General features: G+C 36.8%; 1 protein-coding gene and 1 non-coding gene across 12 annotated transcripts in view; both read right to left on the bottom strand.

The window, feature by feature from the left end:
* Nucleotides 1-18,634, bottom strand: part of Fut8 (fucosyltransferase 8) — a 216,266-nt gene that overhangs the window by 35,456 nt on the left and 162,176 nt on the right. The window lies entirely within an intron of this gene.
* LOC132655685 (U1 spliceosomal RNA) lies at nucleotides 15,464-15,627 on the bottom strand. Its single transcript, XR_009593469.1, has one exon. It is a non-coding gene; the product is annotated as a U1 spliceosomal RNA (small nuclear RNA).

The raw sequence follows: 18,634 nt of genomic DNA, 5'->3' as shown, positions 1-18,634 counted from the left end.
TTATGGCTGCTTCCATGATTAAGACACTTGGAGAATTAGCAACGAGATGTGTCATGATGGATTTAAACCATATATATATATAAATAAATACTTTTTTTGTGATGAACTGTCTCCTGATTCTGTTGAATCATATTGTTGAATTTCAGCCCTTACGATGAGGGTAAAGGCCAGTTGTAATACCTGAAGATTCAAGAATCATAACTGGAGTGGCTCTCGATAACTCCACTGCTAAGTGTTTGTCTTGCAAGCATGAAGATCTGAGTTTAATCTTGTAATCCTAGTGCTACGGAGAGAGGACTGGCAGACTCCTGGGGTTTGCTGGCCTTCCAGCCTAATCTACTAGGCGAGTACCAGTCTAGTCACAGACTCTCTTCCCCATACCACCCCCAAAAGACGATGGCACCTGAGGAACATCCGAGGTCGGCTGTGTTCGAACTTCCGCATGCACAGGTGTGGGTACACACACACACACACACACACACACACACACACACACAGAATTTTAACTAGAAATTCAAGGTATACTATAAAGGAAGAAAATACAAATTTATGTTAAGGAAGAAAATAATAAAATTCAGGCAAGAATTCTGTGGCACAGACCGGAAGATAACAGCACAGCACTGTGCTGTACAAAGTGCTGATAAAATAGTCATGCTGTATTACAAATATTTATATATATGCTAAACACATATATTATATATTTTAAATATATAGATTTTTTTACAGAATATAGTCTATATTCTATAATATATATATTATATTCTATACATTCTTACCCTATCATTAGGGCTGAATTCAACAATATGATTCAACATAAGTCGCTGCAGCATGCAGAATACCAGTAATTCCAGCCATCACTATCATCTTAGACTATTGTGTCACCTTAGACTGTAGAAACAGCTGCTTTCCATGCTCAGCTGCCTCAGCTTCCACGGTGAAAACAGGTTGAGATGTTGGGCATGGCCTCATGTGCCAACCACAATGGTTCCTGCTACTACTGTTACTGACATGGTATAAATCACGGTACTCTCCCTGAGTTAAGTAACATCTCTAGACAGAGAGCTAACATGTACAGTGCCATCGGGGGAAAGTTCTGTAAAGATGTTACTCAAGAAATGAGTGCTTTTCCTGTCTAGCAGGGGAAGAGCAGGAAATACCCAGACAAGAATAAAAGGAGCTATCAACCAAAACACGCAAAACCTTACCTGAGATTAGAAAGGGGAAGAAAGAAGACACATGTAGCAAATAGGGCAAGTGGGACGTGTCTAGTACTTTGAGAAGCAGGTTTTGGTTTGCCAATGCTTTAAAATTTATAGGACAATTGCAATTATATAACTTGATAATTATATTTCTCATGAAATCTCTATTTAGGCTGAAAAAAAAATGGTGCCCTGTCAGCACAACTTGCTTTAAAACCTGGGCAAGAAGCTTCTTCCCTTCTACTACTTTTCGCTCTTTACAGCACACTGCTCAACTTGGAGGCACTTGTCTATCAACAGGCTACCAAGTCTTAGCTGGCTTATCTCACGACCATGCAACCATACTTCTAGCTTCACCTCAAGTGTAAAGATAACAGCAGGAATGAGCCAGCTTTTTCCAAACACTTTGTTCCTTCTCAGAATGATTTCTTCCTTGTTGTATCAGCAACTACCACTGCCCCAGGCACATAACAAGCGCAACACAGATGCTTAGGTGAAGGAATGAATGATTTAAATCATATATTGCTAGTGCACTTAACAAGGAACCCACGGTCCGATGTAGGGAATGATCAATACTTATAGTGAGCCTGCCATCAGCAGCACAGTCCGTGCTACACATAAATGCTGACTTTATGAACACTACCAGCTTTACCAACTTTGAAGATGCAAACAGTCAATACTACTCAGGTTCTGCTTTTATACCTGTGCCAGCTTGTTAGATAACAGTTTAACGCCTTGACTAGCTAGTATATAGGTAATTAGAAAGCTACCTAGATGTCTCAGCACTCAGATACTATAGAAAACAGGAACCCTGCCTCAGATCCATCAATCGTTTCATTTATACACGCTACCTACATAGCACATGACAGGAAAAGAGGTTATTTTTTATTTTGTCAATTTTGTTATGTTACTGTATACTTTCTAGGGAGCTGGATACATTTTTCTTGGGGCGGGGGAATCATCTTTGAGAGCAGTAAGCACTGTAGAAAATAGTTTAATTATTAAATAGTATAAGACACTATGATTAATTTTTACATGAAGCAGAGCCAGAAGAAATTACTCTACTCATGTGTTAATGCTAGAACATTATCTGCCCATCATTCAGAATATTGTGAGTTTCACACTGAGTTTTAACTTGAAGTCTATAATGAAATTCACTTAAAAGAATCTTACTTTGAATATTTCTATGTATCATAACATAAAACATAAAAATAAATGAAGCATTTCATCTAAAACTTATTTTCATATTTCTATTACTATTTGTGATCATTATATCATTATAATAAAACATAATGTATTTTGTTCAGTTCCAGAAAATTTAATGTATTGTAATAACTCAATTTGTACTTAAGAGTTCTCTGTACTCGTTAACAATGTCTGCTTACTGAGGTCTCACCAAGGCTCACCTACATGGGTGAAATGAAAGATACAATTAAGGCTCATTAAAGTCTGAGAAATAAGCATAGTGTCTTAGAATTCCCTTCCTCCCAGACTACTACATCAACAGGACTGAGGGATATCAAAGAACTCAAGCTGAAAGAACTGCCCCTTTAAGGCGTCTCAAGGAAAGTCTAGGACAACAGATTTAAAGGAAACCAATGCATCTCAGTCCACAGCTAGACTAAATATTTAGCGTAGCTTGACTTCCAGTCAAACAAGCATAAAAAAGCCTTATGCTAAAAGCCCATTTATTTCAGTTCCAGCTATATGATACCTGGCTTTCAGCAAAATTCCATGCTAAAATTTATGAAAACAATAGAGTCTGAGGGACAAAGAAACCATCAGAATCTAACAGATGTTTTTAGAATAATCAGTTTATAAATTTAAACATAGTTATGATTAATATCTTAAGAACTTTAATGAAGAAAGTGGACAATATGCAAGAGCAGATGAGTAGTAGAGATGGAGATAGAAACTGAAAAAAATGAAAATGAAAGGTTAGCAAACAAAACCATTGTAACTGAAATGGCAGAAACCCTGAATGGCCTCATCAGATCAGACAGAATTAGATCTGACCCAGTTTTTAAAAATCAGTGAGCTTAAAGACATGACAACATACTTATAAAACTGAGTGAAAAGGATGCAGTAGGATTTCAAGAAATAATCTAGGTACGGTGATATATGCCTGTTACCCAGCATTTGGGAGCATCATAGAAGAACCGTGAATATATATAACCCGTTCAAGAACTGCAGTACAAGTACAAAAAGTGAATTACACGTAATGGAAATACAAAAGGAGGGAAAGGAAGAGAATATTTGAAATTATAATCCTGAAGATTTTCTAAAATTAATGACTGATACCAAACTATAAGCCCATAATGATCTGAAAACACCATGTAACATACATTTAAAAAAATAAAAATAATCTAGGGAGGCCTGATGATAAATGCTTTAATTCTTTCTTTCCTTATATACAGAGTTTCCCTAAGTAGCTCAAACCTTCTATGTAGATCAGGCTGGCTCAGAACTCAGAGATCCTCCTGCTCCTGTCTCTAGTGCTTGCATTAAAGGTGTGTGCCACCATATCCTGTCACTCCTAGCATTCTGAAGGAACTCAAAGTCAGGGACCATCTGGGTTACACAGCAGGCCAGCCTTATCTACAGGTAACAACAAACTCCAAACAAGCCAAACCTGCCCTCTCCAGGAACATTAACGCTAAACAATACTCCCCAGAATATCACACCAAAATGAAAGAAAATCAAAGAAAAGGTTTAATACAATCCTGGACATGGGAAAACCTTACTTATAGATGAACAAGGATAAAATTACATTGGCCTTTATTTCAAAACTATTCAATCAAGAGACTGAATTTTGAAAGAAAAAAAACTACTCATTTAGAATTCCGTATGCACAATGTCTCTATCCAATCTATCAAGAGAACATATCTTTGATCCCTTTTCAATTCGTTCACCATATAACACTGATTAATATCAATATTAAATGCTGTTAAATCTATAATACCATTTTTAAAAGATTTTCTCAAAGGATCTTGCCATTTACTCATGGCGAAAGAATTAGAGCATTTCTGGCTGTATGAAGGATAGTTATGTCATATACGATGGAATTATGACTTTATTCTTGTTTTTACTGAGAAGTTAAGCATTTCACAAAGAGATAGCACTGGGAATCAACCTCACAAAGGGTGGTATGTGGTGTGATGGCTGGTTCTGGGCGTCAATCTGATTAAGAGACTTCTAATATTGGTGAATGACATCTCTGCATAAGAAGGGGTATTCGCTGAGAGGAATGACATGATGGACAGCAACTGCAGGGATGAAAGTAAAGATCTGCCCTGAATGTGGGCCGAACCTTCCAACAGGCTGGCTGGTTAGATCAGTGTGCACAACCTGCTGCCTCCAAATTCCAGCTTTTGGGGCCTTTCAATGATTTTCCAGAGAGCTCCCAGGCCTTCAACCTTGGAAGAGGGCTACTGAAACATCCAGCTTCCTGAACTAAGCAGTTACCAAGTTCTCTGCCTCTTCAAAGTACAGGCTAACATCACTAGATTACCCAGGAACTATTACAGAAGGCAAACCAATAAATTCTGTTTTCTCACTCACTCACTCACTGTTGGTTTTATTCTTCTACAGAACCATCATTAATACAGGTCCACAATAGTCAGGAGAAGAGCTTAAGGCAGGAACCATAGGGCAGTGCTGCTTACTACCTCTATTTCTGGCTTGTTCACAGGCTCATGCTTGGCTAGCTTTTATTTATAGAGCCTTGTATATATAAGTATATATATTTATATATTTACATATATAACATATAATATTTATATATAACATATAATATATAAAATCATATATTTATTTATTTATTTATTTAAATAGCTGCATAGGGATATTGCTACCCACAGTGAGCTGAGCCATCCCACACCATCAAAAATCAAGCAAACCCTCACAGACATGGCCACAGGCCAAGCTGACTTAGAAATTACTCACTCAAACTTCTCTCCTCAAGTGACTCTAAGTTGGGTCAAGTTGACAGCCAAAGCTAACTAGGACAGTAGTTGACAAGACTTGAGGAAAGGAAGGGAAAGATGGCTAAGGAGAAGGTACAGCATTTTTTAGGCAATAAGTAGACTATGCAAAATTACATATATGGAAGCATGTGATTATGCAGTTGACAAAAGAGAACTATACACAGAAACCATGAATCCTAATATAAATAGTTTTCAGTTCTCTGGGTTTTTTTTGTTGTTGTTGTTTGGTTTTTATTTTTGAGATTGGGTTTTTCTGGGTAGCCCCGACTGTCCTGGAACTCTGTAGACCAGGCTGGTCTTGAACTCAGATGTCCACCTGCCTCTGCCTCCTGAGTGCTGGTATTAAAGACAGTATGCTACCATGCCTGGCCAGTTCTCTGATCTTAACACATGTACTACAGCAATGCAAATACTTAGAGTAGGAAAAAGTTGGCTCTGCAAGATACCCAGGGTCTGGAGTGTGCGTGCATATACTATCTACTTTCTCCTCAGTTTTCATAGGTAGTTACTCTAAGAAATAATGCCTACTAATTTAAAAGACATTAAAATGACTTAGAGTAATATGTATTTATGTATTTAGCATTTTTATTTTTTCATTTATATTTTTGGTATTTTCTGGGGTTTTTGCAATACACATTCATTGTTTTTAATTTTACACTTTTACTTAAGAGTGGCATAGTCAAATAGAATAAATAAATTTTGTATGTCCAGAGAGAGCTACAACATAATCCAGAAGAAATAAAATCCAGGAAATCTTGGTCTCTCAGACTTGTTTCAAATAATATTCATTCTAGTTTGAAGAGACGTACTGAGCCAGATTTCAGGTAAAATGTGTGATTTTACATGAGCAGCTCACAGGCAAGGGAAACAGGGAGAGAAGATTCAACAATGACCCCCAGAACAAAAGAAGCTTCTTACTTTTATGGATTTAGAGGGGAGAGATGCTAGGCCTTCAAGGGGAGGGAAGGAGCGTATGAGTTGAGAGAAAGTTGTCCCTGAGTTTAGCATATTAGTAAAGTTACAAAACAGGAAGTGATCCCCTACAAGGACAGCCTCTAAGATCAAACAACTCTGTTGTTCTGTCAAGATAGTCTCTAATCTCCCTTTTATTGTTCTCTAATAATTAAAAACAATGTCACTTCCCCTTAGGGGTATTTTTGGAAGAAAAGAAGTCTTTAAAGACTTCCTATTAGTTGTTAAATATTTATCAAAGATAAGAGTTTTTTCCTTTGATTAAGATGAGACTAGGGAGAGAAAGGATTCTAGCCAACTAATAAAAGCCACATTTATCTCAAATTAGAAACACAAAGGTTACCAGAGAGGTCTCAACCTGGGACAAAATTTGTTCTGTTTGAATGAATTTAATTTCTCCTTCAAAGTAGATGTTTTTTAACTTTGTAAGCAAAAATTTTCTAGTCACCACTGAAATAAAGACTGTATAATGTCATGTAAGTGGAAATACAGCTTTGCCAAAGTCTTCTCTTTCATAACTAATATATAAAACTGTCCTTGTGTAACAGTATTTTTTCTTTGCTAACTTTTAAGATTCAAAACAAGTAACACTGATAATCAACCCCCTGTATTTATATTTGATTATGTTTTCAGTCAGCAAAAATCAAGCATTATTCACATTGTCTTCAACAAAACAAAAATAAAATCAACTATTAAAATTAACTTTTCTATTTACAATAATTGATTTGACATAAAAATAACTCAACTATTAGTAGGCCCAATCCAGTTCCATTATGTGTTTTGTTGTTGTGGTTATTCCAATATTAAAATCATTATTTTTAAAAGATAGATCAAGAATAGGTACCACAGGCTAGAGCTGAAATTTTACAAGTGAGTTTTATGTTAGACGATAACAAGAATGCATTTGAAATTGTAACTGAAGAAACCAGGCACCAAGTGTCAGGTCCCAAAGAAACCTGGGAAGAAGCTCACTTAGCACAGCAGCCTCTTCCTAGTCCTTCTCACCCCGTCCAGCTCCCTTCCCTAAGCCTCTCTCCAGCAAGGGTATAGGCTTCCCCTTCCTTCCCCACAGCTTTTCTTTCCCCTATAAGCTTGCCATTTCTTCGGAGCTTCTCTTGGTCACTATCCCCACACTGCTCTTCCCCCCTCACCTCCTCCTCTCATGGCCTGGTCTAGTCTGGACCCTACAAGATGCCTCTGGACACACTCTCCCTCATATCTACAATAAAACCCTTCTCAATCATACCTAAAAGGGGTCATGTCCTCATTTTCATTCACTAAGGGCAAAGAGCATATAACTGCTTGAGATGTTAAATAAAGCATTTGCCAAAAGGGGGCATGCTTACTGTTTTTTACAGCTGTTGAGCATCCTTTAACAAAACCTTAAAGGCTCTATTTCCCAGGTGCTTTTGTCCACATGGTAGGCTGTGGCCTCTGCTCATCAGTGTGGTATCCTGGGGTTAAGCAATGATAGCATAGAAATGAACCAACCAAAACAAAGAAAACTAATTTTTTATTTTATTTTAGAAAACTAACTTTTTGAATATTTATACACTTAAATTATACAGGATTATGCCATTTTTAATTAATTCAGGAAAGATCTGACTATGTTGTTCTTAGTGTTCTATGTAAAGACTAAGAGAAAAAACAAAATTTCCCTCTTGGTGTTAACAGAGAAAACTGTCCAAAGCTCTTAATTAAATTGGGATGCTCAGTGGCAGATGGTGAAAATATGCTGTCTCACAATTGTACTGACAAGAGACTGAAAAATGACAAGTTAAGAAAAACTGCCTGAGCTGTTCCTTCTACTTCTTTCTGCAGAAGATGAACTATAGAAAGGAGCAATGACAGGTACAAAATGATGGTTTGTAGAAAGACTTAAACAGTCTTTCTGTGTCTCTTATTCATGAACCTTGATACAAAATAATGATTATCTTAAGTTGAACTAATTAAAAATAAAACTTGGTAATAATATGCTATATTTTAGTAATAAAACAAAATGAAATGACCTACCATCTTTAAAATGATAATACGCTCTCAAAAGCAGATAATTTTTATGAAAATGCAGCTCCGTGAAACCATTTCTTTGTCTAGTTTGTTTGAGAAATGACATGACTAGATGGAGGTTGCAGGCTGGATTTTAGTCACGACTCAAAAAGGCTGCATTCAAATATTCCTAGAATGATTCTTTTCATTTATTTCTTTAATCATCTCAACATGTCCTTAAGACCCAGAAGAAAATCATTTCAACAACACGGAAAAGCAACAGAGTTATTAAAAAATGCTACAGCAAATGCATTAGTTTATGGATTTTTTATATGGATCTGTGGCTACTGCTGTTTTTACACCTGTGCACATATAATTTGGCTACTAAAGCAGAGGAATAAATGCTGATAAGTAGTTACGGACACATTACAATCTCTGTAGTAAAACATATTCATATTTTGTGAAACACAACTGAAAATGGTATCAAATATACATTTAAATATACAATAAATGCTAAACAAAATATTTGTCCCAACATAAAACACAGAAATTAAAGATGCAGTTTATCACTAATGCATATTCTATTCAGGCTAAGAAAAAAATGTTCAAAGAATAGATTTCACTTAATGAGAAATATTTAATTAAAAATATATATCCTCAGGAGAACAAGAAACAGTGATCTGCTCACATATACATTAATTAGTTCAATGATTATGTATTAATATTAATGATATTCAGAAAGTGAAATAGCCTACAGCTATTAGCGGGCTTTTAAAAAGTTATAAACATAGACATAACATTTATGAGTCATACAATAGATGCCAATCTGAACAAATTACAAGATTAGAATATCTTTATGCCCTGTTTACTTTTACTTTTGATGACTGGAATATTTTCAAATCAATATAGAATAATTTATCTTATAGAATAAAATAATATTTCACAATACAAACACTTGATTAACTATTCACTATCATATTTTAAACTGCATAGAAAGATGTCTAGTAATGTAACTAGTTGGTGTGTATCCTAGGGACTGAATTAGGCCTTTTACATGTCAAACAGCCATACACTCTGCCATAGACCTATACCTCCAATCCCTTCTTAATGTACTATAATACTTGACCTATGTGCTAATTTTAGGAAACAGAAAGTTATTGAATTGACATTCATTATATCTTAGGCAATGTTTATAATCAGGGCTTGATTAATAAAAGTGTCAATCCTGCATCATTTCCTCAATTCAGTTTTTTTTTAAATCCACAACAAGCAGTGTTGTATTAACTTGACTACTTTTGCCAATCTTTCACAAGCAAGACTGCACTGTTTTGTAAGCATTACTGCACCTGTATTATAAAACTACATGCTGAATAACTATAAATATGAACTTAACACAAAATCACAAAATAGTGCAAATGATAGTTAAGAATGGATACAAAATTCAAGGTTCCTTTAATGAAAGCACCACATTTTCACACGAGTATACTTTAAAAATACTTGCATCCGGATTGGGGCAGCAGTGGCACAAATGTTACAGGAGTGACCAACCACTTTTTGATTGGATTTAAGCTTCTTTCCATGAAATAGAAACTAAGCATGACATTGCTAAAAGTGGCCCAGCATCTGAGGATAGGTTGTGATCCGAGGAGAATACCTACTACTATTATTTTACTAAAGAAGCACTGCAATAAAATGTCTCCTAACAGCACACTGCTACACCCAAAGATTGGTGCATGGCTCAACTGTTATCAGCAAAGCTTCTTCTTGAAGTAGATGGAAATTAACATGGGTACTGAATAATGTGCAGAGAGTCAGAGACTTTGGAGGACTTAGCCCTACATGGGGAGTCTTTATCAAACTCCTTTCCTCAAGGCTCAGGCACCTATAGAAGAGGAGGTGGAAAGATATAAAGAACCAGAAGTAGACAAAAATAAGACTGAAACACATGAGCTCACAGAGTCTATGACAGCACATGTAAGACCTACAGAGGTTCAAATGAGATAAAACCCCCACACTGAGAAGGGGAGATGGGACACAAAGTCCTATTCCTAACAAAGAAGCTATCTGAAATTGATACCTGCTGGGAAAGGAAAAATTAGTTTTTCTTCGATGGAGTATTCACTGCATATATCACACATATTCCAGGAGGCCCTGTGCCCAGAAAGAGCTGGCCAACACAAAAGAATTCCATGATGTTTTGTGTGCATACTTTGGTTCTGTTTTAGTTTTGTTTGTTTTCAATCTTACTGATTTTTTTAAGTTTGTTTGGATTTTTTTTCTTTTCTTTTTTTGAAGAGAGCAAGAACATGGATTTGGCTGGGTAGAAAGGTGGGAAGGATCTGGGAGGAACTGGGAGAGGGAAATGACTGAAGTAAAAATATATCATATGAGACATTTTTTAAATTAAAAATCATTTAATTCCAAGTATCTTCTATCAGTTTTTAGTTTTACTTGAAAATGAAATATAATTAGCCATCAAAACTGAGTTTTTAAGTCACATCTGACTAAAGGCTAAACTGAGAAACAGATGGCTTAAGTCTCTCTTCTATGCAATTCAGCAAATTAGAGGCTGAAGAAAAATAATTCCCAGTTCTGATATTTTGGAACCCTCTCTAAGCAAGATGTGACAGGCACCTGGACATTTTATCATTATCTGTCAGGCACTCCAGTGTGTAGGATTCCATCCCTAAGATTTCTGGCTATTTTAACAACTATGCCAAAAACAATTTTAAAATGCCATTTCTTTTTGACCTATCTGGCTAGAATGGGCATACTCTTCCCCCATCCTCTGGAGTCTTGTTTATGACTTTACAATACTATTGACCACATCTGACCTCAAGAGAAAGACTTTTTAAATGTTTGAGCTTATTCTTGCTTAGACTGAGTTTTCTGAGTATAAGAAGTTCAATCATTAACTGTTTTTTTCTGCAAAGGGACAAGTAGGAAATATTTGATGCCTATAGACTATATATGTCCCTGTGGCTGCTGCTCTTTAAAACAACCCTTTAAAAATGTAGCCGGATGGAGATTTCTGAAAATGATCACTTGCTAATTTAAGATCAGGATTCAAAGGACATCACAAGAAAACCTACAGAATCAACTATCCTGGTTTCATAGGGGCCTACAGAGATTGAATCACCAACTAGGGAGCATGGGACTGGCATAGGACCTCTGCACATATATAACAGTTGTGCAGTTTGGTCTTCACATAGGACTCCTAACAGCAGGAACAGGGGCCTTCTCTGATTCTGTTGCCTGCCTTTGGGATCCTTTCTCCCTAATGGGCTGCCTCTTTTTAGCCTCAATAGGAGAAAATATGCCAAGTTTTAACTGCAACTTGATAGGCTAAGGCTGGTGGATACCTATGGGAGGCCTTCTCTTTTCTGAAGAGAAAGGGAGGAATGGATGAAGAGGATGGAAGGGAAGTCAGGGGAAGGACTGGGAGGAGAGGAGGGAAGGAAAACTGTGGTTGGGATGTAAATTAATTAATCAGTTAATAATATATACAAAGTTTTAAAAAAGCTCAGTTTTGGATGGTAGACTGGGCTTCTGTATCTTAATACCTGCAGCACCTCTGGCAAGTCACATATTTATATGAAATGTGAGCATACAGGTTATTGTGGGCACTAAACGGAATGTAATATACAGAGTTCATGGCAGTCTAGTTAGCAAGGTTCATGAGATCTAGTTACTGCTCTACAGATCTCCATAGCACACAAAGTGAAGAGCATCTAAACATTCAGTGTCTTCAAAGTCAAAGATACTCACATTGTTTTTGGATGGAGTTTGCCAGCAGAACTATGAACCCAAGCAGGCTTTGAGTTCATAGTTCTCCTGCCTCAACTTCTCAAAACAGCCAGATGGAAGGAAAAGCCAGAATGCTTAAAGAGGTTAGAGGTTAGAATAAGGGAGAATTAAATGATCAGTGACCTTAGATGCAACATGTCTGCTGTCTCATAGAACCAACTGAGTCTTCTTCTTGGATGTGTGATCTGCTGTGCCCCATATTTCATGCACCCAAATGAACCTGTCATCAATCTGTTCATCTGGGGATCTCTCTGCTGTAGGAAGCCCAACCTGGTTTTAGAGGTGACCCTGCCTTATACAATAATGTGGAAAGTAAGTATTCTTGTTAAAGTATCTTTTATTATCCTCATGTAATTGTCCCCTCGGAGGCTTACAGCCTCCATCTGGTAACCTAGGCCTAGTCCTGGAAGCTTCTAGACTCCATACAATCTAATCTAGGCCTAGAATGCTTTCAGCCCCTGAGACTTATTGCTGAATAAACTCACCCTTTCTAGTTCTTTCTGAGCTCTGGATAGCTGGTTCAACTCAGCTGTTCTGTCTCAAACTCCTCTCCAAGCTGAATGATTCAATCTGGCTCCTCTCAGTTTCTCACTGAATTGCTCTGCTTGACCACAAACTAATGCTAGAAATCTGTTCTAATCTTCTGGCTTCTTATTCTTTGGCTCATTCTGTCTTCACCTGTGTCTAGCTTATTCTCTCCTTACGCTCACTGTAAAACTATCCCAGTAAAACTGCCTCCCTCTCTCCCCCTCTCCTCTTTCTTTCTCTCTCTCTGAACGGCTCTCCTAAGTCCTTGTTTTCTTGTCTCTTCTGGTGAGAGTTGGAAGTGCCTGTCCTGACTCATTCTGTCAAATCTTCATCTGATTCATCACTTTGTCTGCCTCACAATTAGATGTCATTTTCAAACAGGGGTGTTTCCTTCTACAAACTGACTTTACCTTCATTGTCTGGAGTTAAAGGTGTGTGCTAAGGGTGTGTCTATATTCTGGCCAGAGTAGTTATGTTTCTGGATTAAAATCCTGCCACATATTTTACTTTCTGCACTGGTACTGAGTCCTTCCTAAATGTTCAGTTCACTGGTGAAGACATCCAGACCTGATATTTTCTTTATGGAAGGGTTTAAAACTATAAATTTATTTCCCTTTCTTCTTGCCTTTCCCCAGGGTCTATACATGTTGCATAGGCCAGCTTAGAACATATGGTCCTATATCCTTCTGCCTTGTTCATCCCAGTGCCATACTTGTCATTTCTGTTGTAGAATTGTTTGGTGTTCCTTTAAACGCTGGGGATGGACCCTGGGGACTGTGTATACAAAGCACGTAGCTACAGATCTAGGCCTAAAATCACTTTTCTTTAGTGAAGATGATCTATTTCTTTTTGAGCAAGGCTTGGTAATTTTCAGTTGTGACAGACACTGTGAATTTCACCTGTTATCACTGAGTAAGTAATTTGTAGTCCTATAAATGCTCATGAACTTTGTTGTTGGGTGCATTAAAGTTATTTGGAAACAAACCAAAAATAAATTGAAGACTCTCAAAGAGACTCATATAACCGAACTTTGTAAGAAAAAAAACCTTATTTAGTTGATAAAAATCTTCTAAATTAATATTTTCAGCTTAATTTTTTGCAGTTTTGCTGGAAAGATTAGAAATAAGAATCTTAAAACAGGTTTTTAATATTTGGTCTATTTAAACAATTACACATATGTGAATACGAAATCCCAGAATAAATTAAAACTCATCATAAAATGCCAAGCAAATTAGTGCTAGTGGAATGCTATCATAAATAAGGGCATATTTTAAAATATTTTCAGATATTCTCACGAATGTTACCTTATTTGCTTCTTGTAAGAAATCCAGGAACCATGCAGTCTGGTTTTATTTTCTTTATTAGATAGATGTGGAATTGATTTAAAGGGCTAGGAATGTAGCTTTGTGGTACAGTGCTTGCTTAGTGTGTATAGTTCCTAGAGTGAGAGTGGGGAGAGAAAAGAAAGGGAAGGGGAAAGAGGGAGAAGGAAGGGAAAGCAGGGAGTAAGCACTAGCTGCTTCTAAAAAATACATTTGTAGGTAGACTAGTAAGATAAGGAGTACAATATATTTTGAGAAATGGGCAGTATATGTAAAGGAGCTAATTTATTATACCGAGATAACATGGAAGACTTAAAAAAAGCCCCATTTACTTTTGGCAGTATTTTAATGGAAGCATAAAAAAAATCCGTTAAAAGAAACATAAAACGTAAAAGACATTAAAATAATTCTCATAAAGGGATCAAACATATGTAGACAAGCTAACAAAATGTTCTCTAAGTACCGCACACTAACTGATCGTGCCACTGGAGCATCTGCCAAGCTAACAAAATGTATAGCTTGCTATGACCTAGTACTGCCAGGGAGATGACCTTTATGCTTAACATGTTGGAGTATTTGAAGACTAGTAAAATTTCAAGGCGCAACATATACAAAAACAGAGCAGACCGACAGAATGGAGAAAACAGAAAAGGATCCTTTACTATACTGTTGACTAATTTTTACAAATATTTAGCAGACAGCGTGGAAAAACTAAAGAGAAACACGTAAAACCATCATTTCAATCTTTATCTTGTTTTTGCTAAATATAAAAATTAATGATAAATATATGACAACTAAAAATATAACACTTCCGGAAGAAAACAAGAGAATCTGTGAGGCATTGAGTTATCTGCAAATGCCAGATAACGGGATTTCTTATGATCATACAAGTCCATTCCTTCTGATAAATCTTTTTAAGCACATACATACACCTTTTCTATCCATAGGTCTCTAACAACTATTCCGTCACATTAGTGTGAAAGCAACCATAGGTAGTGTTAACAAGTGGGCAATGTGTAGAAGAATTTTAATCCAGCAATATGATTGCTCTGCTCACATCCAAAGACCTTCTAGTTCTGTGTGATCCTGTCATGATCTGTGACTTTACCATATGGCACTCTACTCAAGTGAATATATGGGCAATAAAATATATTTTACACAGTGTGAACAAGTTTAATAAGCACTAGCCTAGGAAAACTAATATGATAATTATATAGGCACAAGGAGTCATGCCTGAAGATAACTATTAATCAATCATTGTTTATACTAGCAAAAGCTTCAGATAATGTAAGCGTCCATTACAGTGGCAATACACAAGCTAATGCTTGTACAGTAGAATAGTAGAATGAACTAAATTTAATTTTAATTCATTCATAACAAGTGCCTCTAAGATTCGTGGTAGGCTATAAATAGTAATATTTCTCTGAAATTAAAATGTTAGTTTAAGTGTATACATCAGGTTCGTAATCCAATCTAGGTGTTAACTGCTAGACATTTCCAAGGGATATAAATGGATCACTCTATGAAGCAGTGGAGACTAATTCTCATGTGGGAAGAATTAACCTGAAGAGCCAAAACTTGTTTTCCTTGGGGATAAGTAAGTGAATGCTTATCTTCATTTTCACTTTGTTCTTCTCTCATAATTTTCCTCAGCTCTCTGCTCTAAGGGAGAGTGGGAGCACAGTCCCTCACCTACCACAAATTATTCAGTTGAGTTTCCCAAACTTGGAGAAATCACAGGGATCAGCTCATCCAGATTGCAATGGCCGAGTCTCACCCTGTGAAAGCTACTTTGTAATCAGGGTATCTCCCTTGTCAGGTAAGTATATAATTTCCTCGTTTTATTTCTAAGTGAGTTTTAAAAAAAAAATCTATCAAACACTATTAAATTTTGTTAATGTTTGCTAATCTTTTTCAAAAGAAGCCTTGCTAGAATCCTAACATTCAATTACACAATTATTGTTATTTTGTTCCTAAAAACTAAAGGGGTAATCACAGCATATGAGTGATTTAGAACATAGGAAGAATTGCCAAATTAAGTTTTTATGGTAAATATCTATAACAACCTTATTAAAATACAGAACAAGGAGGGTACAAATAGTACCTATCTTACCGATTTATTGCTGTGAGGAGACTGAGGACATGTAATTGAGGGCTTGTGTACAGTTTTAGAGGATTAGGACATGGTCACATGGCAGGAAGCATGCATGGTCCCAAGCAGGCAGAGACTGGGCCTGTAGTGGGCTTTGGAAACCCCAAATGACCTTCTCCAACAAGGCCACACCTCATAATCCTTCCCAACAATTCTACCAATTGGGAAATAAACATTCAAACATATGAGCCTATGAGAGTCATTCATTCAAATCACCACACTAACCAAAGCCACAACTAACTTTTGGCTTAAAATCAATGAATTGTCCTTGTAGATGATAATGTAGACTTAGTCTGTGCTTCCAGTGAAGTCTCTTATTTCTTAAACCAGAAAGTTACTCTGATGACTTATACTATACAATTTTGCATTTCTCTTTGTACACTAAACATATCCTATCGGCCAACTGTTGGGCAGAGTGCATAGAATCTTACGAAAGAAGTGGGAAATAGTAAGATCTGGAGAGGACAGGAGCTCCACAAGGAGAGCAACAGAACCAAAAAATTTGAGCACAGGGGTCTTTCCTGAGATTCATATTCCAACCAAGTACCATGAGTGGAGATAACCTTGAACCCTGCACAGATGTAGCCCATGGCAGTTCAGTGTCCAAGTGGGTTCCATAGTAATGGGAAGAGGGACTGCCTCTGATATGAACTGATTGGCCTGCTCTTTGATCACCTCCCGCTGAGGGGGGAGCAGCCTTACCAGGCCACAGAGGAAGACAATGCAGCCACTCCTGATGTGATCTGATAGACTAAGATCAGGAGGAAGGAGAGGAGGACCTCCCCTATCAGTGGACTTGGGGAGGGGCATGCATGGAGAAGGAGGAAGAAAGGTAGGTTGGGAGGGGAGGAGGGAGGGGCTTATGGGGGGATACAAAGTGAATAAAGTGTAATTAATAAAAAAAAGTTGCAAATAAAGAAAAAAACATTTACAGATATCTGGCTTATACAGTCAAAGGCAAGTTCCTGAAAAGCAGGGACTAGGTTTTGTTATGTTACATATCCTATAGTGCCTCCAAACATTTCATTTTTTAAAAAACTGGATAATACTGGACTTCCTTGTTTACAGCAGTAATATATTTTTATTAAAAACCACAAACATAAATATGCTCATTATTGACATCTATATAGTATTTTTGATGAATGTATTTAAAAATAAAGTTGTACATCAAAATTTTGAACAATAACGATGACAACAGAGTTAATTTATGAGAAAAACCAATTTGACTGATAATATGCTACCTGCAATTTCTGTGGAAAATACAAACTGCATTAAGTTTAAAGGTATTTACACTTTAATTGGATTACAAGGAACATCTTTTTAGGAAGAGGTGGAAGACAACTATAATTCTAATATCAATATATTTACACAGCTATACCTGCATATTTAAAACATGACTTGATTTATAAAATTTAACTTACATAATGTTTTAAGGAACACACCTATTACCATAAAAAGTGTGGTAGGTATTTACAGAAACACTCATATCTCTGAAAAAGTTACCTAACATTTTACAGGAAGTTAGAACACCTATACTTTCTTAGCAGCCTTTGGCAGGTCCAAAAGAGACTTGAAGAGATTTTTCAGAAACCTCAATAATGAAAGTGCTTTCAGTCCGCAGTGACTTTGATGGTAATTATGTAACCCTTCCTAAACCCCTGGACTCATCCTGCCAAAAACTTTCAAGGAGAAATATACTGCTAAGATTCATTCTTAACAACAGTTTTCACTTTCAAAAATTAGAATTTTGTAAGTGTTTGGCACAGCTTGATGAGACTATCTGGAAAACACGGGGAGGTAGTTTAATGCTACTTGTTTGTATTTATTTGTCATTGCATTTCAAACGCTCCCGTGGGCCTGGAGATGGCTCAGTGGTCAACTGCACTTACTGTTCTTGCAGAGGTCCCAGGGTTAGCTCCCAGCACTGATGTAATGGCTCACAACTATCCCAGCTCCGGTTCCGAGGTATCAAATGCCCTCTTTTGACTTCTACAGGCAACAGGGATGCGCAGGGTACACACACATACTAAAACCTCACACACAAAAAATAAAAATAAATCTGAAGTGCTCCGGTCAAGTCCTTGACAAATAACTCAGGAATATGCATATCCTGCTGCCACATTTTAAGCCTTCAAGAGAAAATAAACAGCTAAAAGTCGCAGGTGTTTCCTGCCTGGTGGCACCGTATTCACTCTTCCAGAAGTACCTATTTTAACTTTGTGGTGTACAGTAGTCCAAATTTACTCCTACTACAGCAGTGCACAGTACACTTCATGTCCTCATCCAGCCCCTGCCTGAGCCCCTCGCCTGCCCACCACAAGGGAGAGACTGTCTTCTTCATGTAAGGACTACTCTAGCATGGGTGCCAGGTACGAGCAAAGGATGGTAAAACTCTTTTGTAATGAGCCACAGAGAAAAATGTATCCATACAGTTTATATGAACAAATATAGAAAATGGCCATTTACAGACAATGCATACGTACATTGCAAACTCTTACTTGATTCTCATTTCACTTACAAATTGTTTCCAATTCAATTTATTAAATTAATACCTAAGTTCAATTCATTACAGCAATGGGAAAAAAAACAAAGTGCCAAAATAATTTAAATGATAATCTCAGTATATTCTTTTAAATAATACAAATTTTAAAGGAAAAAGAAATCCCACAGAGTGTTTAAATC

This window comes from Meriones unguiculatus, chromosome 7 (genome assembly GCF_030254825.1).
Source record: "Meriones unguiculatus strain TT.TT164.6M chromosome 7, Bangor_MerUng_6.1, whole genome shotgun sequence".
NCBI classification, from domain to species: Eukaryota; Metazoa; Chordata; class Mammalia; order Rodentia; family Muridae; genus Meriones; species Meriones unguiculatus.
The sequence above is the reverse complement of the archived record's forward strand: the minus strand, read 5'-3'. Positions and strand labels throughout refer to the sequence as shown.